The sequence below is a fragment of the Schistocerca serialis genome, unplaced genomic scaffold (assembly GCF_023864345.2).
Source record: "Schistocerca serialis cubense isolate TAMUIC-IGC-003099 unplaced genomic scaffold, iqSchSeri2.2 HiC_scaffold_1401, whole genome shotgun sequence".
Taxonomy (NCBI): Eukaryota; Metazoa; Arthropoda; class Insecta; order Orthoptera; family Acrididae; genus Schistocerca; species Schistocerca serialis.
In genome coordinates, this window is record NW_026047627.1 from 976,972 (window position 1) to 1,004,119 (window position 27,148).

The 27,148-nt window shown below is 41.1% G+C and overlaps 1 protein-coding gene across 2 annotated transcripts in view; it reads right to left on the bottom strand.

Annotated features, from left to right (window-relative positions):
- The window catches only part of LOC126442703 (ankyrin-3-like), a 116,128-nt gene extending 94,715 nt beyond the window's left edge, over positions 1-21,413 (bottom strand). Inside the window, exon 1 of one of the 2 annotated variants that reach the window (XM_050090753.1) lies at positions 21,323-21,413. The gene's annotated coding sequence lies outside the window, so the exon portion shown is untranslated. Of the gene's footprint in view, positions 1-21,288 lie in introns of both variants that reach the window. The other variant, XM_050090752.1, reaches the window with a different exon arrangement.
- Positions 21,414-27,148: the final 5,735 nt, after the last annotated feature.

Sequence of the window (27,148 nt, forward strand, 5' to 3'; positions counted from 1 at the left end):
GCTGCAAGTGATGTGAAAGATATAGAAGACAACGGAGTCTGTGGGTGCGCCATTCTGTACGTCGTCTTTCTGCTGTAAGCGTGTGCTGTTCACAACGTGCAAGTGTGCTGTAGACAACATGGTTTATTCCTTAGAACAGAGGATTTTTCTGGTGTTGGAATTCCACCGCCTAGAACACAGTGTTGTTGCAACAAGACGAAGTTTTCAACGGAGGTTTAATGTAACCAAAGGACCGAAAAGCGATACAATGAAGGATCTGTTTGAAAAATTTCAACGGACTGGGAACGTGACGGATGAACGTGCTGGAAATGTAGGGCGACCGCGTACGGCAACCACAGAGGGCAACACACAGCTAGTGCAGCAGGTGATCCAACAGCGGCCTCGGGTTTCCGTTCACCGTGTTGCAGCTGCGGTCCAAATGACGCCAACGTCCACGTAGCGTCTCATGCGCCAGAGTTTACACCTCTATCCATACAAAATTCAAACACGGCAACCCCTCAGCGCCGCTACCATTGCTGCATGAGAGACATTCGCTAACGATATAGTGCACAGGATTGATGACGACGATATGCATGTGGGCAGCATTTGGTTTACTGACGAAGCTTATTTTTACCTGGACAGCTTCGTCAATAAACAGAACTGGCGCATATGGGGAACCGAAAAGCCCCATGTTGCAGTCCCATCGTCCCTGCATCCTCAAAAAGTACTGGTCTGGGCCGCCATTTCTTCCAAAGGAATCAGTGGCCCATTTCTCAGATCCGAAACGATTAGTGCATCACGCTATCTGGACATTCTTCGTGAATTTGTGGCGGTACAAACTGCCTTAGACGACACTGCGAACACCTCGTGGTTTATGCAAGATGGTGCCCGGCCACATCGCACGGCCGACGTCTTTAATTTCCTGAATGAATATTTCGATGATCGTGTGATTGCTTTGGGCTATCCGAAACATACAGGAGGCGGCGTGGATTGGCCTGCCTATTCGCCAGACATGAACCCCTGTGACTTCTTTCTGTGGGGACACTTGAAAGACCAGGTGTACCGCCAGAATCCAGAAACAATTGAACAGCTGAAGCAGTACATCTCATCTGCATGTGAAGCCATTCCGCCAGACACGTTGTCAAAGGTTTCGGGTAATTTCATTCAGAGACTACGCCATGTTATTGCTACGCATGGTGGATATGTGGAAAATATCGTACTATAGAGTTTCCCAGACTGCAGCGCCATCTGTTGTTGAAAATTGTAACTACTGTAATTTTGAAAGTTTGTCTGCCTGAAAGTGTACTGTTGTCCCAAGCATATTGCAACAAACGGTGTATTTCTATCGCTGCTCGTTTAGTTTTTATTGCCGTTTCAAATATACTGGTCATTTTTGAAACACCCTGTATTTAGACAGTAATTACAAATGCATTTTTGTAGTGAACAGGCGACACAGTGTTATTGTGTGTACATTCTTGCTTGTTCGTTGCACGATTATGTAACGACTATAAGGCTTACATAATTAGAAAATATATATTTTTTAATGCAACATTTTGATTTACTTGAAAAGACATTCACGATTTAAAGTACTTCCTGAGAGATAAGAGATGACACAGTTGTTAGTTAATTTGACAGCTACACAATTATATGACGTCGCTATTAATGAGTAATACAATTTACATTATTGCTTCTGCGACATATCTGTTTTATATCAGCACAGTTTTTCTACATTCTTCTGCAAAGTAAATATGTTCTAATAGTAACCTTTGTGGTATAGCTAAAAGGAGACAGCCTTTTCCATAGCACAAAAATACATTACAGTACAATACTTTCTTGGCCATGGTAATGTATGTAATAACTACGACATTATACGCAAAGCATTTCACTTCTGTTTATAACGAGATAAGTACATTGACTTTTGTAGAACTTTTTTTATGGACGGCAATAACTAAGACACTTGGGACATTATTTACCGTTAAGTAATGACAGAAATTATCCTACAGCTAGACGCACAGCTATTGGACACACATTTGAGCGATTAATTTTTGTACTTAAATCTTTTTTTTTTCAAAGATTCTTGAATTGCAAAGATACAAGACAGGTTTTTGGTGATACATTTCATTCCATTGTTGTAACCTGTAACACATGAGGTTATAATTACACTAGCCCTCAGGGGGTACACGTTTACTTTGTGTACTAAGCGTCTGGCAAGCGCTTGGAGCCCTAGCTAATATTGTATTTGCTTATTCAGTTTTACACATCAGTACCATAATTCTCTAACACAGAATTACACAGCTATCTGATGATGTAACTGAGAGAGACAAACATTCTTTGTACTACATCAGCAACTCATGTTCATGTAATTACACAGATAACTTGACACGGTAGATACCCGTGGTCTAGGGGTAGCGTCTTTGATTCATAATCAAAACGTGTTCGGTCCCGGGTTCGATCCCCGCCACTGCCTAAATTTTAGTAAGTAATCAGCATTGGCGGCCGAAGACTTCCGGCATAAGAAGTCAACCTTATTCTGCCAACGGCCTTGTCAAAGAGGGCGCAGGAGCGGATAGAGGTTCAGGGCACTCTCTTGTCCAAGGAGTGGAAAATTGCCCCTAAAGGTCGAAGAATCACCAATGATCAACGACATGAGGATGCAGAAGGCAATGGAAACCACTGCATTAAAGTCACGTAACGTGTATCCACAGGACATGTGGCCTGTCACTGAAGAAATGTCATGATGATCTCTCCATTGGCAAAGGATTCCGGAATAGTCCCCCATTCGGATCTCTGGGAGGGGATTGCCCAGGGGGAGGTTACCTTGAGAAAAATATTGAATAATCTACGAAAGGATAACGTTCTACGAGTCGGCGCGTGGAATGTCAGAAGCTTGAACGTGGTAGGGAAACTAGAAAACCTGAAAAGGGAAATACAAAGGCTCAATCTAGATATAGTAGGGGTCAGTGAAGTGGAAGGAAGACAAGGATTTCTGGTCAGACGAGTATCGGGTAATATCAACAGCAGCAGAAAATGGCATAACAGGTGCAGGATTCGTTATGAATAGGAAGGTGGGGCGGAGGGTGTGTTACTGTGAACAGTTCAGTGACCGGGTTGTTCTAATCAGAATCGACAGCAGACCAACACCGGCAACGATAGTTCAGGTATACATGCCGACGTAGCAAGCTGAAGATGAACAGATAGAGAAAGTGTATGAGGATATTGAAAGGGTAATGCAGTATGTAAAGGGGGACGAAAATCTAATAGTCATGGGTGACTGAAATGCAGTTGTAGGGGAAGGAGGAGAAGAAAAGGTTACAGGAGAATATGGGCTTGGGACAAGGAATGAATGAGGAGAAAGACTAATTGAGTTCTGTAACAAGTTTCAGCTAATAATAGCGAATACCCTGTTCAATAATCACAAGAGGAGGAGGTATACTTGGAAAAGGCCGGTAGACACGTGAAGATTTCAATTAGATTATATCATGGTCAGATAGACATTCCGAAATCAGATACTGGATTGTAAGGCATACCTAGGAGCAGATATAGAGTCAGATCACAATATAGTAGTGATGAAGAGTTGGTTCAAGTTCAAGACAATAGTCAGGAAGAATCAATACGCAAAGAAGTGGCATACGGAAGTACTAAGGAATGACGAGATACATTTGAAGTTCTCTAACGCTATAGATACAGCAATAAAGAATAGCGCAGTAGGCAGTACAGTTGAAGAGGAATGCACATCTCTAAAAAGGGCCATCACAGAAGTTGGGAAGGAAAACATAGGTACAAAGAAGGTAGCTGCGAAGAAACCATGGGCAACAGAAGAAATACTTCACTTGATTGATGAAAGGAGGAAGTACAAACATGTTCCGGGAAAATCGGGAATACAGAAATACAAGTCGCTGAGGAATGAAATAAATAGGAAGTGCAGGGAAGCTAAGACGAAATGGCTGCAGGAAAAATGTGAAGACATCGGAAAAGATATGATTGTTAGAAGGACAGACTCAACATACAGGAAAGTCAAAACAACCTTTGGTGACATTAAAAGCAACAGTGGTAACATCAAGAGTGCAACGGGAATTCCACTGTTAAATGCAGAGGAGAGAGCAGATAGGTGGAAAGAATACATTGAAAGCCTCTATGAGGATGAAGATTTGTCTGATGTGATAGAAGAAGAAACAAGGGTCGATTCAGAAGAGATAGGGGATCCAGTGTTAGAATCGGAATTTAAAAGAGCTTTGGAGGACTTACAGTCAAATAAGGCAGAAGGGATAGATAACATTCCATCAGAATTTCAAAATCATTGGGGGAAGTGGCAACAAAACGACTATTCACACTGGTGTGTAGAATATATGGCGATATACCATCTGACTTTCGGAAAAGCATCATCCACACAATTCCAAAGACGGCAAGAGCTGATGAGCGCGAGAATTATCGCACAATCAGCTTAACAGCTCATGCATCGAAGCTGCTTACAAGAATAATATACAGAAGAATGGAAAAGGAAATTGAGTTTGGCTTTAGGAAAAGTAAAGGGACGAGAGAGGCAATTCTGACGTTACGGCTAATAATGGAAGCAAGGCTAAAGAAAAATCAAGACACTTTCATAGGATTTGTCGACCTGGAAAAAGCGTTCCACAATATTAAATGGTGCAAGCTGTTCGAGATTCTGAAAAAAGTAGGGGTATGTTATAGGGAGAGACGGGACATATACAATATGTACAACAACCAAGAGGGAATAATAAGAGTGGATGATCAAGAACGAAGTGCTCGTATTAAGAAGGGTGTAAGACAAGGCCGTAGCCTTTCGCCCCTACTCTTCAATCTGTACATCGAGCAATGATGGAAATAAAAGAAAGTTTCAGGAGTGGAATTAAAATGCAAGGTGAAAGGATATCAATGATACTATTCGCTGATGACATTGCTATCCTGAGTGAAAGTGAAGAAGAATTAAATGACCTGCTGAACGGAATGGACAGTCTAATGAGTACACAGTATGGTTTGAGAGTAAATCGGAGAAAGACGAAGGTAATGAGAAGTAGAAGAAATGAGAACAGCGAGAAACTTAACATCAGGATTGATTGTCACGAAGTCAATGAAGTTAAGGAATTCTGCTACCTAGGCAGTAAAATAACCAATGACGGACGGAGCAAGGAGGACATCCAAAGCAGACTTGCTATGGCAAAAAAGTCATTTCTGGCCAAGAGAAGTCTACTAATATCAAATACCGGCCTTCATTTGAGGAAGAACTTTCTGAGAATGTACGTTTGGAGTACAGCATTGTATGGTAGTGAAACATGGACTGTGGGAAAACCGGAACAGAAGAGAATCGAAGCATTTGAGATGTGGTGCTATAGACAAATGTTGAAAATTAGGTGGACTGATAATGTAAGGAATGAGGAGGTTCTACACAGAATCGGAGAGGAAAGGAATATGTGGAAAACACTGATAAGAAGAAGGGACAGGATGATAGGACACCTGCTAAGACATGAGGGAATGAGTTCCATGGTACTAGAGGGAGCTGTAGAGGGCAAAAACTGTAGAGGAAGACAGAGATTGGAATACGTCAAGCAAATAATTGAGGACATAGGTTGCAAGTGCTACTCTGAGGTGAAGAGGTTAGCACAGGAAAGGAATTCGTGGTGGGCCGCATCAAACTAGTCAGTAGACTGATGACCAAAAAAGAACTTGACACTTATGAAATTGGATTTTGCCTACATTTTTGTGAACTGTTCGTATTTGCTTTAGAAAACACTGTGATACTATGACAGCATGTTTTTAGAGATTTCGAAATTATTGAAGAAAGTTACGACGTTTTTAGATTTGACTGAGGTGTTATGATATTATTATTGTGACGACAATATGTAATGTGATGTCGAGGTGTGGTTGTGGTCATTATGAAGGGTGCATGACTGTGACTACCACTATGCTAACTGAAATTTTTGGACACTGTTATATTTATGAGATTTTGTTTCTACACATTACTAAAATAAATTTTCAACCTGTGAAATTTTTTATATGAGATTTCCACTGTAGAGGAAACCACTATTGTATGTGTTTCAGATGAAAGTAAGTGACCTTGACGTAATGCGCTGTGGGAGCCCAACTGTGCGACAGTCGCCTGAAAAGAACCATTAGTGTGTGCCTTTCAGAGGCACAGGTGTAGGAAAAAGAGGCCACTAACCTCGCTATTGACATTTCTTTGTAGAAAGCATTGCAAGTATGACTCTCTCATACTTGACAACATATGATTACAGTTTGGAGCTCATACTTTCTGGTATTTACTAAAATGCCTAATGAAATGATGAGAAATATTTTATATCTATATGCCTGATCGCTAGTGAATGAAACCAGTAATCTTTGCCTTATATATATTTGCTCATTTTGTTTAGTAACTGGTTTCTAGCTGTGCTACAGCATTCGTTAAAATAGAATTTAATAGCTGTACTACTGTAAATATTTTCTGTCTACAGATGTATTAAATAATAATTTTATGATCTACATTCTTAAAAAAAGGAGCACTAATAAACAAAAGAAGCATAAGGAGAAGTGATTGACAAAAAGAACCGTATACATAACTTCCTTTTCAAGGACTTGGTAATTTATTTGTAGAATAGGTTGTTGAGGTGCATCACTTTAGTGTTAAGATGTGACACAGGCATTAATATGTATAGAGACATTTCCATACCTGCATTGCTATCTTTATGTAATATTTTTTCTGCTTTAGCTTTGTCAAGTTTAGGTATAGTTTACTGCTTTTGCTGCTGCTGTTTGTCAGGCAATGACCTACTGAATTTTACTTTGTACTGCTCTTATAAGCCAGTTTTACCATTGATTTATTTTTCTTGTTTGCTGCATATTGCCTTCTATTGTTTGTAATGTTGCATTTGCTTTGGTAATTTCGATATATTACTGCTTGCTTTGCAAATGCATTTTCTTTGTCATTTCTGTTTGTGTTAAAGCTTGTGCTGCTGCATTGGCTCGTCCCTTAGTTAATGTATCTGAGCTCAGTAGGCTTAAGTTAGCTATATAAGAAACTAAGTCTGAAGAATAGGGAAAGAATTCATTGAGAAGCTATAAGAAAAAGGTTTGGCCAAAAAAGTAGTGCACAATGAAGAACAATTATTTTGAAAGAGGATATAAACAAGAATGTAGGGTTTCAGGACAACTGGTTTAGGTAGGATTTTCCTGGAAACAAATGATGTGGTAAGACAACGAAAAATAAACGATGAGCTAAGGTAATGGAAAATACAGAAAGCATGCTTAGATAAGACCTTTTTGCGAAAAAAATGTTGAAATAAGAGGAAAGATCTACCGAATGAAGTTTTGGGTTGAACTGCAGTACTAAATGTTATACTGAAAACAAACCCTGTTATTTCCTTTTGTGTTATTCTGCTATGTACCCTTGTGTGTCTATGTTCTTCCTGTCTTTATGTGTCTATCTGATAAGAGATTTGTTGTAGAATTTTCTGATACTAAACTGCATTTACTATGATGAGGAGTACTGTTATCCTCAAATACTCTGGAAAAAGGTTTAGATATTATTTATTCTGTTATGTTTTCCTTTAATGATCATATGTCAAATTAATGTTAGAATATTCTCTTTTCTCATTTATTTACTTATGTCACAATTCCTATAATACTCATGTATGTGCTTATTTCTATTTTCTGTTAAGCTTGTATTACTACAAATGTTGTCTGTATTATTATGTTCTTTAATGATGTTTTCTGTACCGTTATAATTGTATTCTTATGTCATAAATTTGTAATTTCTTCAAATTAAGTGGATAGTAGAGATTCATTTAAATGCACGCATTTCTGTTAGTCATACTGTGTGTGTCAAATCTCAGATGGTAGATGACTGTCTTAGTGTTTGGACATGTGTTGATAATTCACCAAGAGACTGGTTAACTACATTGCTAGTTCTAAGGACATTCCAAAAAGTTTGTGACTGCACAAGCAGTGGTTCATGGATTTGCTACATTATCTGTAAGACTCTTTGATGGTGTTTGTGCACCCGCACTGTCGCAACAGATGGTTGCTGGCCATCTCTACAAGGTCTACACTGGGTCTGCAACTTAATGGCCCACCAATACCAAATTCTCCACCAGGACTGAAGTGGGTCTGCATCGGCGGTGGCCCTCTATTGCCATCATCTCTACAGGAAATACTATGGGTCTGCTCTGATCACCTACCTACCAAAATTCTGCAAAACTTCGACTGTGGGTTTGATATGTTGTGGCCCATTACCTGTCTGCATGTCAAGAGTTAGCACTGTCTTTCTGTTGGAAGGACAACACAACTTCTTCAAGACTGCATGGAAAGCCACTACTTCCATGTGCACCTTCTTTCACTGCTCAGGCTTGGGCATAAAACTATAATTTTAGCTTTTCACCAACATTGTATGAATAAATGCGTGCATTTTATATTTTTGTTATTGTAATTACGAAAAAAAATTTCAAATCATTATTTTCCACTGCCCAAAACAATTTGTAATTTTTTTTGTGGGGCGCATGGGGGCTATGTAAGTAGGCTGTTTAGGTTTTTGTGTTGGTAACGCCACGCAGCGCTCTGTATGAATATCGCTGACTGCGTTGTGTGCAGTCTGTGACTGGTTAGACTCATGGTTGGAATATTCGCTTGTGTAGCGCTGGGGAGTTAGATGAGAACAGCCTGTAGCGTTGGGTTGTTGGAGGTGAGCCGCCAGCAGTGTTGGATGTGGGAGAGAGATGGCGGAGGTTTAAGAGGTTACTATGAACGGACGATCTGGACGTGTGACCGTCAGAAAAAGGAAATTTGTAATACTGGATGTCTATTATGACTTTTGAATACTATTAAGGTAAATACATTGTCTGTTCTCTATAAAAATCTTTCATTTGTTAACCATCCCTGTCAGTAGTTACTGCCTTCAGTAGTCAGAATCTGTTATTTAGCTGGCAGTGCTGGCGCTCGCTGTATTGCAGTAGTTCTTCTGTAGGATTAGTGAAAGTCACATTGCGTTGCGCTAAAATATTATCTGTCAGTTCAGTGATGATCAGAATAAGTAATGAGAAAACTGTCTGACTACGTTGAATTTTACTTAGCTGTTTGAAAATCAAATAACATAAGATTTTTTCCAGCGCAGTCATTCTTTACATACAACGGGGAAATATCAGTAGTATTCTAATTACAAACAAGAGTGATTAGAATTGCTAACTTAAACTCAAGGTCAATATTCTGAGCGAGCTATGTGAGATACAAAATCATACTGCAGGTATTTCACCATACTGTTGAATACTGAAGATACTGAATGCATTAATTACAGTCAGTCGTCTGGTAATCTCTCAGCTCCTTCTTTATCTGTAAGCGAGAAACACATTTCATATTTGAAACTATGATCTGCTACATTGATAACGAGGCGATCAACAATAGAATCCACGAAGCCACCCAGGCGCCGTATTATCTCGTCTTATTTTATGAGGCGCCGTTCTATATCCTGCCGGTGTTCGGAAGTGGCATGTGAAAAAGAAAGAGACAGGGTTGTAGCCTATGTCCGTTGCTATTCAATCTGTATATTGAGCAAGCAGTAAAGGAAACAAAAGAAAAGTTCGGAGTGGGTATTAAAATCCATGGAGAAGAAATAAAACTTTGAGGTTCGCCGATGAAATTGTAATTCTGTCAGAGACAGCAAAGGACTTGGAAGAGCAGTTGAACGGAATGGGAAGTGTCTTGAAAGCAGGGTATAAGATGAACGTCAACAAAAGCAAATCGAGCATAATGGAATGTAGTCGAATTGAGTTGGGTGATGCTGACGGAATTAGATTAGGAAATGAGACACTTAAAGTAGTAAAGGAGTTTTGCTATTTGGGGAGCAAAATATCTGATGATGGTCGAAGTAGAGAGGACATAAAATGTATACTGGCAATGGCAACGAAAGCGTTTCTGAGGAAGAGAAATTTGTTAACATCGAGTATTGATTTAGGTGTCAGGAAGACGTTTCTGAAAGAATTTGTATGGAGTGTAGCAATGTATGGAAGTGAAACGTGGGCGATAAATAGTTTATACAAGAAGAGAATAGAAGCTTTCGAAATGTGGTGCTACATAAGAATGCTGAACGTTAGACAGGTAGATCACATAAGTAATGAGGAGGTATTGAATAGAATTGGGGAGAAGAGGAGTTTGTGGCACAACTTGACTAGAAGAAGGGATCGGTTGGTAGGGCACATTCTAAGGCATCAAGGGATCGCCAATTTAGTTCAAATGGTTCTAAAGTGGTTCAATTGGCGCCGAGCACTATGGGACTTAACTTCCTAGGTCATCAGTCCCCCAGAGCTACTTAAACCTAACTAACCTATGGACATCACACACATCCATGCCCAAGGCAGGATTCGAACCTGCGACCGTAGCAGTCACGTGGGTCCTGACACCATTTTAGTATTGGAGGGCAGCGTGGAGGGTAAAATTCTTAGAGGGAGACCAAGAGATGAATACAGTAAGCAAATTCAGAAGGATGTAGGCTGCAGTAGGTGCTGGGAGATGAAGAAGCTTGCACAGGACAGAGTAGCATGGAGAGCTGCATCAGACCAGTCTTTGTACTGAAGACCACAAAAACAACATGTTTCAGTTACGACGAAGTTATTTTAAACGAACCAAGGTAGACCATTGCTTTGGGGCGGATGACTGGTTACCTAAGTTGCTGAATGCGAGAGAGCTTAAAAATTAGTTCCACAGCGTGCAGTTTTTCCCAGTGCGACAGATGAGGTCATATACCGAACTTGGAAAAATAACACAAGTGCACCCTTAAATATTTGGCCTTTAAAGTGTTGCTAAATGGAGTGAATATACCCACAACAACTTTCGGATGGTGGGCTGAGCTATCCTGTGGCTAAAAGCCGGACTTGCAAGATTCGACAGTCGCCAGGTAACGTAATGTTACAAACAGCCTGCCACATAAGAGGGCATGAGCCGTTATTTTATTAGTGATCTAGGCTGGTATGATCACAAGATCTGCAAACATATGATTTAATTCTCTCTTTCGAGATTGTGAGATAGGATAGCCACCCCCATGACTGTGTCTCACTTGCTAATTCTCTCTTCTATTTCAGAGAACAGTTTCTGGAATCAAGCCATGTCCATCCCCTCGAAGTTCCGAAATTTTTGTGGATCTCCAGGCCTCACTTCTTTCATTAGCAATGAATATATTCGAATGCCTTCGTTACTCCCTTTCAGCCACTGGCTTTTAAGCACTCTTAAGGAACGCATAAACCCTGTCCCAGAGTCAAATCCAACAAAATCTGGCTTTTCGTTCACACCGTCGTTCTGCACTAATCCGAAGATTGACAGTCACTATCAGAGCAACAACTCCTAAGACAAGTGCGTCCTCCGTGTGTAGAATGCGGTATAAATGTATATTTAGATATACATATACCTTTGTAACCAAGTGTCGTAATATAAAACTAACTGTTGAGTAACCTACGTTAGAGACTAACAATTACTTAATAAATAATAATAAGAAAACAACTTCTTATTAAACAGGAACCCTGATCGAATCGCGTTACAATATATCACACTGTTCCACTTGTGTTTCTCGCGGTAGAACGGACGACTTTACAGGAGATCAGACAGTTCTATTTGCGTTTCGCGCGTTACTACCATCTATTGCGCATATGCGACAGGTACATTACCTCGTGGCTGGTGTAATAGGTCGACGTGAACCAGTCTGTAGTTACAGATATGCACACTTGGAGCGCTGGTGCATAGGCATACGGTTTATGCGCATCGTGTAAGTGGGACTTTACAATCCGGTCCTTACGGTGAGCATCCCAGAGTCTGTTCAGTAAGCGGGTTTTGATGTTTGTGTCGCCGAGGCACTTGTGCTGAGTTGTGATCGTTTGGCTGTGAGCTGGGCTGACAGCATTAAAGCCGTTTGCCGTGCCAGTTAAATTACCACAGGCCCACTGAACTTTCATAAAGTGCGATCCGAATTAAAGTGTCAGTCGGTCGTGCGTCTCGTAATCCTATCCCATGACAGTTCTGATTTTTATTTTGTAAATTCCTGTCAAGTGGACAGAGAATTTGACGCTTCAAATTGTCATTAGCGTGTGGGCTGTCAGCTGGGGTTCACTCAGAAGTCTTCTCACCGTGTGTATTCGAATTTGTGTATCTTTCTTCTGAAGTTTAATGTTTTGTCTATTTCTGTTGTAAGCAGACTGTGTGCTGTTTATGGTTTCTCTATTATACTGTGTAATGGCATGTGGGATATGACACTGAATCTGAATACCTTACTATGTCTGTTAGTTAAAGGTTGTGATATGTATCATGATCAAACAAGGTAACATGTTAAGGACTTGTCAAATTCCTGCGCTCAAGAAAAAGAATTTGGTGTTACACATTTGGGTAGTAAATTGTTCCTTTACTGTTTACAAATGTCTACCTTTGTATTTTGGATTGCTTGGTTATTACTGTGTTGTATGTTCCAGGGCAGGGACTACTCAGGAGGACATCGTTATCAAGCGAAACAAAACTGGTGCTTTACAGACCAGAGTGTGGAATGTCAGATCCCTTAATCAGGCATTTGGTTAGAAAATTTAAAAAGGAAAATGGATAGATTAAAGTTAGATGTAGTGGGAATTAGTGAAGTTCGGTGGCGGGAGGAACAAGACTTCTGGTAGTGTGAATACAGGGTCATAAATACAAAATCAAATAGGGGTAATGCAGGAGTAAGTTTAGTAATGAATAAAAAAATACGAAGGCGGATAGGCTCCTACAAACAGCGTAGTGAACGCATTATTGTGGCCAAGATAGATACGAAGCCTACAGTAATACAAGTTTATATGCCAACTAGCTCCCCAGATGAAGAAGAGATTGAAGAAATATATGATGAAATAAAAGAATTTATTCAGAGAGTGAAGGGAGACGTAAATTCAATAGTCATGGGGAACTGGAATTCAACAGTAGAAAAAGGAAGACAAGGAAAAGTAGTAGGTGAACATGGAATGAGGGTAAGGAAAAAAGGAGGAAACCACCTCGTAGAATTTTTCTCAGAGCATAACTTAATTATAGCTAACACTTGGTTTATGAATCATGAAAGAATATTATGTATGTGGAAGAGGCCTGGAGACACTGAAAGGTTTCAGATATATTATGTAATGGTAAGACAGAGATTTAGGAACCAGGTTTTCAATAGTAAGGCATTTCCAGGGGCTGATGTGGACTCTGACCACAATCTATTGAACTGTAGATTAAACCTGAAAAAACGGCAAAAAGGTGGGAATTTAAGGTGATGGGACCTGGTTAAATTGAAAGAACCAGAGGTTGTAGAGAGTTTCAGAGTATTAGGAAACAATTTATTAGAATGAGGGAGAGAACTATAGTAGAAGAAGAATGGGTACCTTTCAGAGACGAAACAGTGAAGGTAGCAGAGAATGAAGGAAGTAAAAACACTAGGGCTAGTAGAAATCCTTGGGTAACGGAAGAGATATTGAATTTAGCTGATGAAAGGAGAAAATATAAAATGCAGTAAATAAAGCAGGCAAAAAGAAATACAAACGTCTCAAAAATGGGCGATATGACACTGTGTGAAGAATGTGACAGACCACTTAAAGACCTAAGTCGAAACAAGGACCCAGGAATAGACATACCACTAGAATTACTAATAGCCATGAGAGGGCCAGACCTGACAAAACTCTGCCATCAGGTGTGCAAGATGTATGAGACAGGTGAAATACCCTCAGACTTCAAGAAGAATGTAATAATTGCAATCCTATAAAAGCAGCTGTTGACAGGTGTGAAAATTACCGAACAATCAGTATAATAAGTCACAGCAGCAATATACTAACACGAATTCTTTACAAACGAATGGAAGTACTGGTAGAAGCCGGCCTCAGGGAAGATCAGTTTGGATTCTGTACAAATGTTGGAGCACAAGAGGCAATACTGACCCCACGACTTATCTTGCAAGATATCAGGACAGGCAAACTTACGTTTCTAGCATTTGTAGACTTAGAGATAGATTTTTACAATGTGGACTGGAATATTCTCCATTAAATTCTGAAGGGGGCAGGGGTATAATAGCGAAAAGCTATTTACAATTTGTATAGAAATCAGATGGAAGTTATAAGAGTGGAGGGGTATGTAAGGGAAGCAGTGGTTGGGAAGGGACAGGGTTGTAGGCTATCCGAAACGTAATTCGATTTGTACATTGGGCAAGCAGTAAGGGAAACAAAAGAAAAATTTGGAGTAGGAATTAAAATCCATGGCGAAGATACAAAAAAGTGGGTCTTGCGACTGCACTGTAATTCTGTCAGACACAGCAAAGGACCTGGAAGAGCAGTTGAGCTGAATGGGCATTGCCTTGAAAGGAGGATATAATATGAACATCAACAAAATCAAAACGAGGATAATGGAATGTAGTTGAATTAAATCAGGTGACGCTGAGGGAATTAGATTAGGAAACGAGAAACTTAATGAGTTCTGCTATTTGGAGAATAAAGTAACTGATGATGGTCGAAGTAGATAGGATATAAAAAGCAGACCGGCAATGGCAACTAAAGTCTTTCAGAAGAAGAGAGATTTGTTAGCATCGAGTATAGATTTAAGTGCCAGAAATTTTTTTCTGTAGGTATTTGTATGGAGTGCAGCCATGCACGGATGAGAAATGACGTGATCCAGAGGGAATTAGATTAGGAAATGAGAAGCTTAAAGTCGTAGATGCGTTTTGCTATTTGGGGAGCAAAGTAACTGATGATGCTCAAAGTAGATAGGATAGAAAATGCAGACTGGCAATGGCAAGGAAAGTGTTTCTGTAGAAATTTGTTAACATCGAGTATTTATTTACGTGTAAGGAAGACTTTTCTGAAAGTATTTGTATGGAGTGTACCCACGTATGGAAGCGAAACATGGACGATAAATAGTTTACACAAGAAGAGAAGCTTTCGGAATGTGGTGCTACAGAAGACTGCTGAACATTAGATGGATAGATCACGTAGTAATGAGGAGGTACTGAATAGAGTTGGAGAGAAGAGGAATTTTTGGTACAACTTGACTAGAAGATGGGGTCGGTTGGTAGAACATGATCTGAGGCATCAACGGATGTTGAATTTAGTACTGGAGGGCCGCGTGAAGGGTAAACATGTTAGAGGGAGACCAAGAGATGGATATACTAAGCAGATTCAGAGGGATGTAAGTTTCAGTAGGTACTTGGAGATGAAGAAGCTTGCACAGGATGGAGTAGCATGGAGAGGTGCATCAGACCAATCTTTGTACTGAAGACCACATAAACAACATGTTTCAGTTATGACGAAGTTGTTTTAAACGAACCAAGGTAGACCATTGCTTTGAGGCGTATGTCTGGTTACCTAAGTTGCTGAATCCGAAAGAGCTTAAAAATTTGTTCCACATCGCGCTAGCCTCTGTGACAACATGTATAATTGTTTGTCCAAATTTTAATCCCTACATCAGCAAACTATTTCGTTGTGTTCTGGGCCCTAAATTAATTACTGTTGAATCTTGGCAGCTTTTAGTATGCTCATTTTATGTGTTTTGGTGAGCCTTTCACCTTTTAAGCGCATGTTTGTGTTAAATAATAAATTGAGCCGTTAACTCGCCAGTTTTAACTGAGTGGCTTGTCATGATTTTGGGAATTGAATTGCAACTTGGAATTGTCTCACGGACCGACCATTATAAGGTGTAAGTGATGTCAGATTCCCTGAATAATTGTCTTGGGTAAGTTACCTGGAAAACTCATTCAGTATAAGCTCTTATTGCAGCTGTTGCTTGTATAGAGCGTCTCCATATTGTTCATTAAGACATTTTGATTTTGTTATTTATGTAACTAGTATATCCTTTGCTATTGGTTACTGTGCTATGAATTTCTTTGATTGCAAGCCTAATATGCATTTAATTTCACTTAATGATTCCTTCATTTTTTGACAAAATATTTCATTCAGTCTGAATTTAACTAAATGCTTGTATCGGTATAAAGTTCGAAGCAACCTCTGCTGTTGCTCAGTGAAGCATGTGTAATCTTACTATATGACCTCAGAGTAATAAGTACGTTTAAATTTTGTTATCATGTAACATGCTTAATTCCTTAATGATCGACTTCTCTAATTATTCAAGATATCGAATTTGTTTGATGAATTCGTATTATGTGCTAGATTGGTTCATTTGGCCACCAGCACCTTACCCATCCAACCTAGGTCCCTGCTAGCTGAGGTATTGTACGCAAGGGATAAACCGAATGAGGTAGCACCATCTTAAATCGACTAGCCTTGTATTCGGGAGGGTGGATGGTCCGCTCTTCATTCACCCACCCTAATTTAGATTATCGTGGTATCCGTAAATCATCTCAGGTAAATGCTAGGTTTATTCCTACTATAAGGCAACAGATAACTACTTATCGCAATCTTGCCATTCTACACTTATAAGCCTGCATAAGTCTGTATATGCGAATTACCTTAATTTACTTAAATTGTAATGTAAAGACGTGACCGATAACCTGTAAAAAGTTATCTACAAATAAACTACTGCTACTACTACTAATACCATTACTACAACAACAACACACAAATGATGAAGTACGCTTACATACCTGGTCAACACATGCATGGCAGTGTGATCACGCGTGTTCTGGACATAGTGTAAAATGCTCATATGGACTTGTTACCTCATTCCTTCCTCAGTTTGTCAACAATAAGAGGTACGGTTTTCAGTCCTTCCTTTCCTTCTTCAGATAATGGTCCACCTTTTGTAGTTGCTAAGTAGCATTCCGTACAGGTATGACTGCTGTTCCCAAGGGTGTACCCAGTATCTGTGCAAAGGGTCAGTTCCTACTAATTTTGTGGATGGGTAATGTGTGGAGAAAACGAAGCACAATTTATTACGACGAGAAACTAAAAAATTATGAAAAACAGATTATCAGGACCAAATTTTTTCCCTTGTAGTCTGATTACTATGTGGGTCCGACCCGCTACCGTGTCAATCTCTGCCATAGCGACTCTGGTTACTTCTTCAAAATGGCAACAAACTCAGTACACGCGCAATAGATTTATTTCTATTTTAATCTGGTTCTGATAGGAATATTATTAAGTCTGCATGTGATCATTTAATGATTGGGGCCGTACTTCCTGACAGACTTTAATGACGCGTGGAAACAGAGATCTGTAAAAACGCAGATAGGCGAAATTAGTTCCAGACCTACTAGAGTACTTCAATTCTTTTCAAAAATCTATGAGAGTGTGGCTCGGATAGAATACTGACTCATGTGACTGACCAGAACGTCTTAACAGCGCTCACTTTGCCTTTTGCTACGAGTTCTGTATAGAGAAAACACTACCGAACCTCAGAAAATGAATGACTGCAGAGGTAAGCAAAATCAAATACTCCGCTGTATATTTTGTGCCACGGCCTTTGACTGTGTAGGCCACAAAATTCTACAGGACAGCTGTGGCGTTAACGGAATCCTTTCTGCACTGGTGGAGACTGACCTTCATAACAGAAATCGAAGGGTGTCGCAGGAATGAAACTGACATCGGAATGGGGGGAAATGGCGTGCGAGGTCCCATAAAGACATCGGTAAGAGGCACACTCTTCTTGTTAATCCTCATAAAACTATATCGCCTTCCAGCGACTTAAAAGTGAGATTTCCGACAAACAATAATTACCTGTTGCCAACACAAGTAGGCATTACTGATATTAAACTAAATTAATCGCAGTGTGTATAAAATTCCTATTGCTTTGTGAGTAAAAGAGAATAGTTTAGCCCTATATGAGAATTTTAATCTGTGCAAATTGATGATAATGATCCCCCATGGTGCACAAAACGGGTCAGATCGTTGTTGCAGAAGCAACGAAAAAAGCATGCCGGATTCAAAAGAACGCAAAATCCCGAAGACTGGCAAAGTTTTACAGAAGTTCGAAATATAGCGCGTACTTCAATGCGAGGTGCTTTTAATAATTTCCGCAACGAAATTCTATCTGGCAGAAAACCCAAAGAAATTCTGGTCATATATAAAGCACACCAGTGGGAAAACGCAATCAGTACCTTCTCTGCGCGATAACAACGGTGCAGTCACTGATGACAGTGCCACTAAAGCAGAGTTATTAAACTCGGTTTTCCGAAACTCCTTCACCAAAGAAGACGAAGTACATATTCTTGAATTCCAATAAAGAACAACGGCCAAGATGAGAAACATAGAAATAGATATCCTCAGAGTAACGAAGCAGCTTAAATCACTTAATAAAGGCAACGCCTCCGGTCCAGATTGTATACCAGTCAGGTTCCTTTCAGAGTATGCTGATAAAATGGCTCCATATTTAGCAATTATAATCAACCACTGGCTCACAGAAAGATCCGTAACTAAAGACTGGAAGATTGCTCAAGTCACACCAATACCCAAAAAGGGAAGTAGGAGTAATCCTCTGAATTACAGGCCTATATCAATAACGTCGATTTGCAGTAGGGTTTTAGAACATATACTGTATTCGAAAATTATGAAGTACCTCGAAGAAAACGATTTATTGACATATAGTCATCACTAATTCAGAAAATATCGCTCCAGTGAAACACAACTAGCTCTTTATACTCATGAAATAATAAGTGCTATCGACAGGGGACGTCAAATTGATTCCATATTTTTAGATTTCCACAAAGCTTTCGACACCGTTCCTCACAAGCGTCTTCTAACCAAACTGCGTGCCTACGGAGTATCGCCTCAGTAGTGCGACTGGATTCGTGATTTCCTGTCAGAAAGTTCACAGTTTGTAGTAATAAACGCAATGTCATCGAGTCAAACAGAAGAAATATCCGGCGTTCCCCTAGGAAGTGTTATAGGCTCTCTGTTATTCCTGACCTATATTGACGACATACGAGACAACCTGAGTAGCCGTCTTAGATTGTTTGCAAATGATGCTGTCATTTATCGTCTTCTAACGTCATCAGATGATCAAAACGACTTGCAAAATGATTTATATATCTGTATGGTGCGAAAAGTGGCAATTGACCCTGAATAAAGAAAAGTGTGAAGTTATTCACATGAGTACTAAAAGAAATCAGCTAAATTTCGGTTATGCGATACGTCACACAAATCTAAGGGCTGTAAATTCAACGAAAACCTTAGAGATTACAATTACAAATAACCTAAATTGGAACGATCACATAGATAATATTGTGGGTAGAGCAAACTAAAGACTGCGATTCATTGGCAGAACACTTAGGTGCAACTGGTCTACCAAAGAGACTGCTTACAATACGCTTGTCCGCCCTATTCTGGAGTATTGCTGTGCGGTGTGAGATCCGCATCAGGTGGGACTGATGGATGACATCGAAAAAGTACAAAGAAGGGCAGTTCGTTTTGTATTATCGCGAAATAGGGGAGATAGTGCCACAGACATGATACGTGAACTGGAGTAGCAATCAATAAAACAAAGGCGTTTTTCGTTGCGACGGGATCTTCTCAAGAAATTTCTATCACCAGTTTTCTCCCCTGATTGCGAAAACATTGTTGGCACTCGCCTATATGGGGAGAAATGATCATCACGATAAAATAAGAGAAACGAGGGCTCGCACAGAAAAATTTAAGTGCTCTTCTTTCGCGCGTACCGTTCGAGAATGGAACAGTAGAGAGACAGCTTGAAGGTGGTTCATTGAACCCTCTGCCAGGCACTTTATTGTGAATAGCAGAGGAATCACATAGATGTAGATGCAGATGTAGAAATTTTGTTAAGACGAAAGCGAGTTAGCTGAAGCAGGGATGTGGTTGTGTACAGGTGGGCCGAAGGGAAGTCTTGTTTTAATAGTAGAAAAAGTAATGATTTTACTGAAAAGAATATAGTAATAGTCGGACTGTGCATTACGTGGAAACGAATTATAGCACGTCCGTAGTGGAAGTAGTCTGAGCACGCAGAAACTAAGGAAAAGTTAAAGTAGCCAGCAAAGTAGCACAGCAGCACTGTCACATTAAAATACAATAATGTGTGGAGAGGTCTCTATTCGTTTCGAAATTATCGACACAGAAGTCAGAAGACAGAAGGAAAGAGAAAAGGTCCAAGAACTCAAATTTCAGCTGTGTATCGACGAAAACGACATAAGATTATCAAGAAGAAGTGTGGAGACAAGGGAAGTACGAGAAGGAACCAGTAGTTATTACAGAACAGGGGTATACGTTATACTAAGAGAGAATGTGTACGAAATGAAAGAGATATTACGTCTGAGAAATAGAGTGAGACTTTGAACTACAGCAATGGTGCAGACTTTCATATAAAACTTGACTGTGTACCGACTTGGTGCTTGAGCGAATGGGAAGTAATAAAGTGATTAAGTATTGCACAAATTATTTAATGTCAGGACCAAAACACACGTTCTCAAAAGTGTGACATCAAATAAAGTGACGCCATCCAACTTGAGTGACGGACTGTAAATTTTACGGCAACATGTGTTAACGAAACTGAACTTTTACAGACACCGTGTCATGTAGACGATGTTGTTGATATGAGAAGACATAAAAAACTTTAAGACGCGTTCGATGAGGGGAGCGCAGGAGACACGCAAATTGGTGTTCCCATTCCATCCAGTGACTGGGATATGTAGCATCGTGTATGTCACGTACTTTCACAGATAAGGCTGCAGGCGTTCCAATTAGTCGTCGTTTCGAACACCTACTGTTGTGCACAACGTTGCTGAGTAAACTTTTGGAATCAGCCTGCACATAAATTGAACATCCAACTTTCCTCCACGTTGGTACTTAGTTTAGTAAAAACATTTATTAACCCAGAGGATTTGAATTTCTTCCTGCTGGAAAACAGATGTTACGTACATTACCACTCTGTAGAAGTCTTCCAGCAACTGTCGCCTGAAACGTCCTGGCAGATCAGAACCGTGTGCCGGACCGAGACTCGAACTCGGGACATTTGCCTTTCTCTGGAAAGTGCTCTGCCAGGAAGTTTCATATTAGCACACTCTGGTCCGGAGTGAAAACTTTATTGCGGAAGCCTTTCCTGCTTCAGTTGTCATTTAGGTCCGACAAGTATACATCAAAAGCAACATTCGTTCTGGAACCTGTTTGAAAACTATGGAATTCGTGACAATAATAATTATGCAAGTAGTACAATTATTTACATTGTGCTGTAAGAAGCTGTATTTGCTATAGATCATAGCTGATGTGAGACAATACAGGAGCTCATCACAAAAGCTGTTGTGGTATAGGTAGAGAAAAATAGTTGGGAAAAGAGAAAAACATCTCGGTCTCCGTTTTCATGGCATCCGCTTTTAAGTGTGGAAAACACTGAGAACAGGAGACAGCCAAATTGAGGGAAGTTAGACGCACAGTATATACCTACCGTACGTTGATGGAAGGACTACGTGGAGACTCACCAGACACGTCGGGCGCCGCGGCAGCCAGTGCAGTGGTGGGTCGGCAGCGAGACTCGCCTCTTGTCATGGACTGGGCTGCCGCCTCCCACCCACTCTGTCTGCAGTTTTCCTCGAGACCCCCTCCCTCCCCCACTCCTTCCCCCTCCACCCTCCGCACCAACAACGATAACCCTTGCATAGGTCTGACGTTCGAAGTATTTCTGCCCCCTGATCTTAGCTGAAACAGTAAGAGTTCTTGCTCTTACGCAAACGCAGTAAATGAATTCAAGTCGCGTATTCTGTTGCCCAGTGGCCATTCTGGCACCGTAATGCAAAGTGATGCATTCGGTATTTCTAAACTGTTTCACCGCGAAATGCGGTCCCACCTTTCAACCATCCCACGAACACCGAAACTGCAGGGACTGAGATGAGCGGTCGCGGAACAGAGTGGCTGGAACCTCTCACTGGCAGAAAGCCACGTGGGCCACATCAGACGCTGTTTATTCCCAGCCTCAGCCCACTGCATTCCCCGGCAGCGACGTACTTGCCCACCACGAGGTGTTCATTTCAGTGGCCTTTCCCTTTCCTTCTCCGAGATACGCACGCCGGACAGGCCACTATTCGCCCTCAGGAGGCGCCTCCCACTTGCCGTCAGCACTACGTCCAGCCGTGGCAGTGGTCTCGTTCCAGCGATGCGCCCTACAATTGATGACCAGGTTTGTGGAGCTACAAAACTGAGAAGATGTTGACTGCTACATTTCACTCGTGGTTCTAAACGGTCCTTGGCCTTTTCTATATTCTTCCTGCTGGACGAGAAGGCGTTCGAGCCTGAAAGTGTATAAAGATGTCGATAATCTTGTGATTGAGGGGGGAAACCACACGAGGAAGCTGTTTGACACCGATTTTTCGAGATTTTTTTGGGGGTGGAAAGATTTAATTACTATTTGAAGCAATTTTTACATCATTTAATTCATATTTCGAACAATTTTCGTGAATTGTTTTGAATAATTTCAGCCAAAATTAACAAGGTTAAGCTGTGATGTCAGCTGAAGGTTGTGGGTATAGTTCTCCAATTGCGTGCAGTGCAGCCATTCCGATTTTCATCTGAAATCAAAAAGGTTTTCATTTTACATTTATAACTTATTTTCTAAGAATATGAGCCTCAATGCAGGTGAAAATAATGAAAATTGAAAATGTCTGCAGGCGTTGGAACAATTTATTTCGATTTTCAGAATTATCTTTCTCTAATTAAGCAAAGAAAAATGCCCTTAAAACCATGATATCATCTCACACGGTGCTTCATATATTTCGTAATTTTATGAAGAATCATACTATGAAATTTCATAAAGATCGGTTTTGTACTTTTTGAGTTAGATTGCACGCAAATGTCAAAAAAGTCATTTCGAGATAAACGCGTTTGAAAAATAAATTCTCGCAAACTAGAGATTCAAGGAAGTTAACAATAATGTAAAATTCTTTCTGATCAATCTGCAATTCCAGCAGCATATAATAACCCTTCCTCTTCCTCAGTAGTACTTGCAGCAGTACTTTCCTAGTTTTCCGACCGTCTTTCGATTCCAATCAACTAAGTGTAAAATACGATGACCCGATAAAAATGCACCCATTCCGCTACTTGAAATACGTACGTGAATAATTTACTGATGCAAAGAGAAAACTCTCTAGTATCACGTGGTTCCCGCCAGGTAGCAGTCGTGTGCGCCCACTTCAGTTCTAGTAAAGACAGCAGAGAGCGTTTTGTGTTATGCGTTTTGTGCAGTGCGGGACGGTAATAGCTGTTCAGCGTGACTTTCGTACTGGGTATGGTGTGGATGCTCCAACAACATAGAGCATTAGACGATGGCACGAACAATTGCGAGAAACAGGTTGTTTGTGTAAAGGCGAATCGCGGGGCCGTGCCCGAGTGTGTGACGCAGACGACGGACGCATCCGCCATAGTTTCACAAGGAGTCCGCAGAAATCCGTTCGCCGTGCAGCTCGACAAGTCAACATGTTTCCGATGTCTGTCTGGCGTGTGTTGCGTCGACGTTTGTACACGAAACCGTACAAAATTCCGCTAATGCAAGCTCTTCGTAAAGGTGACAGGCAGCAACGTGTGGAGTTCTGTAATTTCGTTGTCAGCAAGATGGAAGGTGAAAGTTCTCTTCCACCCTTAGTGTTAACTGACGAGACAACATTCCGCTCAATGGAAAGGTGGACCTTAATGCTTCGAGAGTGTGGGGTATGGAACAACCACATGAAGTTGTACAGCATGAGAGGGATTCTCCAAAATTTAATGTGTGTTGTGCAGTTTCACATGAGAAGGTGTACGGTCCATTTTTCTTTGCCGAGAACTCTGTTACAGGAAGCACATATCTCCATATGCTTGTGAGCGTTCCTATCCCGCAGTTGGAGACTGATTCGAACGACTTCATTTACCAACAGGATGGGGCACCGCCACACTTGCAATTGGAAGTGGGGGAATTTTTAAATCAAAGGATTACTGAACGATGGATCGATCGCAATGGACCAAATGATTCACCCTTACATTACTGGCCTCCAGGTCTACGGTCCTGACTGTATGTGATTACTTCTTATGGGGGTTTATAAAAGACTCTGTTTATTTGCCTCCATTACCGACAACAATGAGTGAACTGAGACATCGCATAACAGCAGCTGTGGAGGCTGTAACTCAAGACATGCTCGCTGCAGTGAGAACAGTTTGAATACCGGATTGACATTTGCCATTCATGTCAAGGGAAGCATATTGAACAACCACGAAAGGTATGAAAAAACCTTTTTGAGTTTCCCGTTAATGAAAAAAGAAAATTCATTGTACGATGGTCATTTAGTAAGTAATGCCCCACATTTTTTTTTCTTTTGAAAAGTCTGTTTGTTCTGTGCCCAGTGAAGTTTCGAACCGTTCTGGCAGATGACAGATCCGTAGTACAGCGTCAAAATGGCGTCTACATACGACTCACATTACAAGCAGCGTGCTGTTATTGAATTCTTGTGTGCAGAAAAGAAACCGTGGTGGACATCCATAAACGTTTGCGTACAATGTATGGCGATGTTGCAGTTGATAGGAGTACAGTTGGTCGATGGGTAAAGAATGTTACAGCCTCAGGAAATTCAGAAACTGAAGTCCATGATCAGCCACGCTCGGGACGTCCTGTCACAGCCACTGCTCCAGACATTCTAAGTCACACAGAAGCCATTATTCGCGCCGACCGGCGCAACACAACTGGACAATTGCCTGTACAGTTGTCGGCCAGCAATGGAAATGCGTCTGCAATGATCGAGACTCTCAGATATGCAAAGAGGTGATCACAGTGGGTTCCACGAATGCTCACAGCGGACCACAAGATTGAAAGAAAAGCCATTTCATCTGAAGTTTTGAGACCGATGGAAGAACCTTTCTGTCAAGGATCGTTACCAGGGACGAAGGCTGGGTGCGCCACATTGCGCCGGATACAAAAAGGCTGTCCGTGGAGTGGCATCATCCTCATTCACCACAAAAGAAGAAATTAAAGACAACCCCTTCTGCTGGAAAAGTCGTGACGACAGTATTCTGGGATTGTGATGGCGTCATTCTGGTAGATGTGATGCCATGGGAGTCAACCATCAATTCATTGGCATACGTGAAGACTCTGAATAAACTCAAGAACCGTTTTTAACATGTCCGATCGGACAAGAAACCAGCAGAAATCTTGATCCAACACGATAATGCACGCCCGCACATAAGTACGAGTACCCGGGAACACATCGCCATACTGGTTTGTACATCACTGTGGCATCCATCCTACCGTCCAGACCTGACCACCCCCCCCCCCCCCCCCACTTCCATCTCTTTGGGCCGCTTGAAGATTCTTTACGGCGGACACTGATGATGACGAAAGGTCCAGTTATGCAGTGAAAACATGGCTACGCCCGCATTCAAGAGCTTTTACCAGCGGGGAGTACATGCTCTTCCACAACATTGGGGTACAGCCAAAGAGCGTGATGGAGACTACGTAGAAAAATAGGAAATGAACAAGACATGTTGATGTATATTGTCACAAAATTCTGAGTCTTAACAATATATACGTTCTGAGGAAAAAATGTGGGGCATTACTTAATGAACCAACCTCCGATACCTTTGATAGTTTCAAAAATGTAGACGTGCCAAATCGGATGATTCTTTTTCATACACCCTGTATAATGAAAACGGCGATATAATCTGACGTGAACCTGTATATTAAACATATCATAAAATGTGCAGACAGAGAGTGCCTTTGCCGGCCGCGGTGGTCGTGCGGTTCTAGCGCTGCAGTCCGGCACCGCGGGACTGCTACGGTCACAGGTTCGAATCCTGCCTAGGGCATGGATGTGTTTGATGTCCTTGGGTTAGTTAGGTTTAAGTAGTTCTAAGTTCTAGGGGACTGATGACCTAAGATGTTAAGTCCCATAGTACTCAGAGCCATTTTTGAGAGAGTGCCTTTACGTCTTTTTCCTCATGTGCAGCGCCCTTCTTCGCAGTTTGTTTGTTCCTCAGCTGCACTGGTGAGTAATTACTTCTCAGAAAAGAAAAAATAAACCTTGATAGCGACTGCCGGCGGTCGGGGGCAGTGGTTCACAAGCGATATGCGGCGCCTCGCCTTCGCTAAGTCGGCGGCTCCCTGCGTCACACCGACAAAGCGCGGTGCACTCGAGAGGCTGTTTCAGTTCGCAAAGTTGCAACATGGCGAGCGAGGCAGGAACGTAGTGGAACCCATCCTCCTCCCACCACCTCGAGTGTTTGTGATAGGAAGTAAAAAATTTAAAAAGGTTAGAATATTGAAACATATGTTCATTTTGTACTGCGCATCTTTCTCGAGGGTTTGATGTATAAAATATATAAGTTCGAGGATATGTAAGACAAGTTATTCGGTCTTAAGTATGCCAAACTGGAGTGCCACGCTTCTTCACACAGCATTCATCTATCACACATCACTGTATTTTGCTCTGTGGAATTCGATCGTGTATATTTTGCAGTGGAAGCCATCAAACGCATATTCAGGACAGTGGAAAATAAAATGCCCTCTAGTGCCTTTCTTGCTTCTAGTCATTCGGTTCCACATCCTGCCCCCTCCTAAAGAAGAAGGGAAAAAAAAACAGTAAAAACAAGAGACCATCAAAACAATACACATTTGTTCAATCCTTAGGTCCCAGCATTTTTTGTTTCTAATCATGCTACAGATTTACATGCTGTGCTTTCCTTCCTGTGAAAGAATCTATTACCTCATCAAAGTCCGCCAAACGGTCTCCTATATCTAAAATGAAGACGTCGTCTTCTAATACTGTAAAAGCTGTTAAAAGGCGTAGTACCCAAGACTGGTGTGGTTTTTCGATTCCATTATGTCTACTTTGCCAGTGTCTTCTAGATAAGTTGAACTGGCCTTCCCAATATTGCTGCAATTGAAAACACACACTAAATAAGGAAGACTGTGTTGGCACAAATGATCATTTTTATTTACCTCATTTACGTAAGTAACATGGCAGAGCATAATTCACGAAGTATCAATATCAAATGCCTTGTAAGGTGTCAGGCAAATCCAACACCTTCCATGAAAACCCTGACATGATAAGCAAATCCAGTAGTATGTCACATAGCTCCCAATAAAACGTGACATTAAATTAACCAAAGTAATACGAGTAACGAGTGAGCAAATGGAATACCACAGACTAACACAAGAATGCCTAAATGCATGTCATACCTTCCAACCGTGGGACAGACGCAGTTCTGAGAGGAGAAACGAGAACAGAGGCCGAGAGCAGAACCGTGTTAAGCTGGAAGGCCCTACGATACGGGACGGACACCCACGTCGCCAG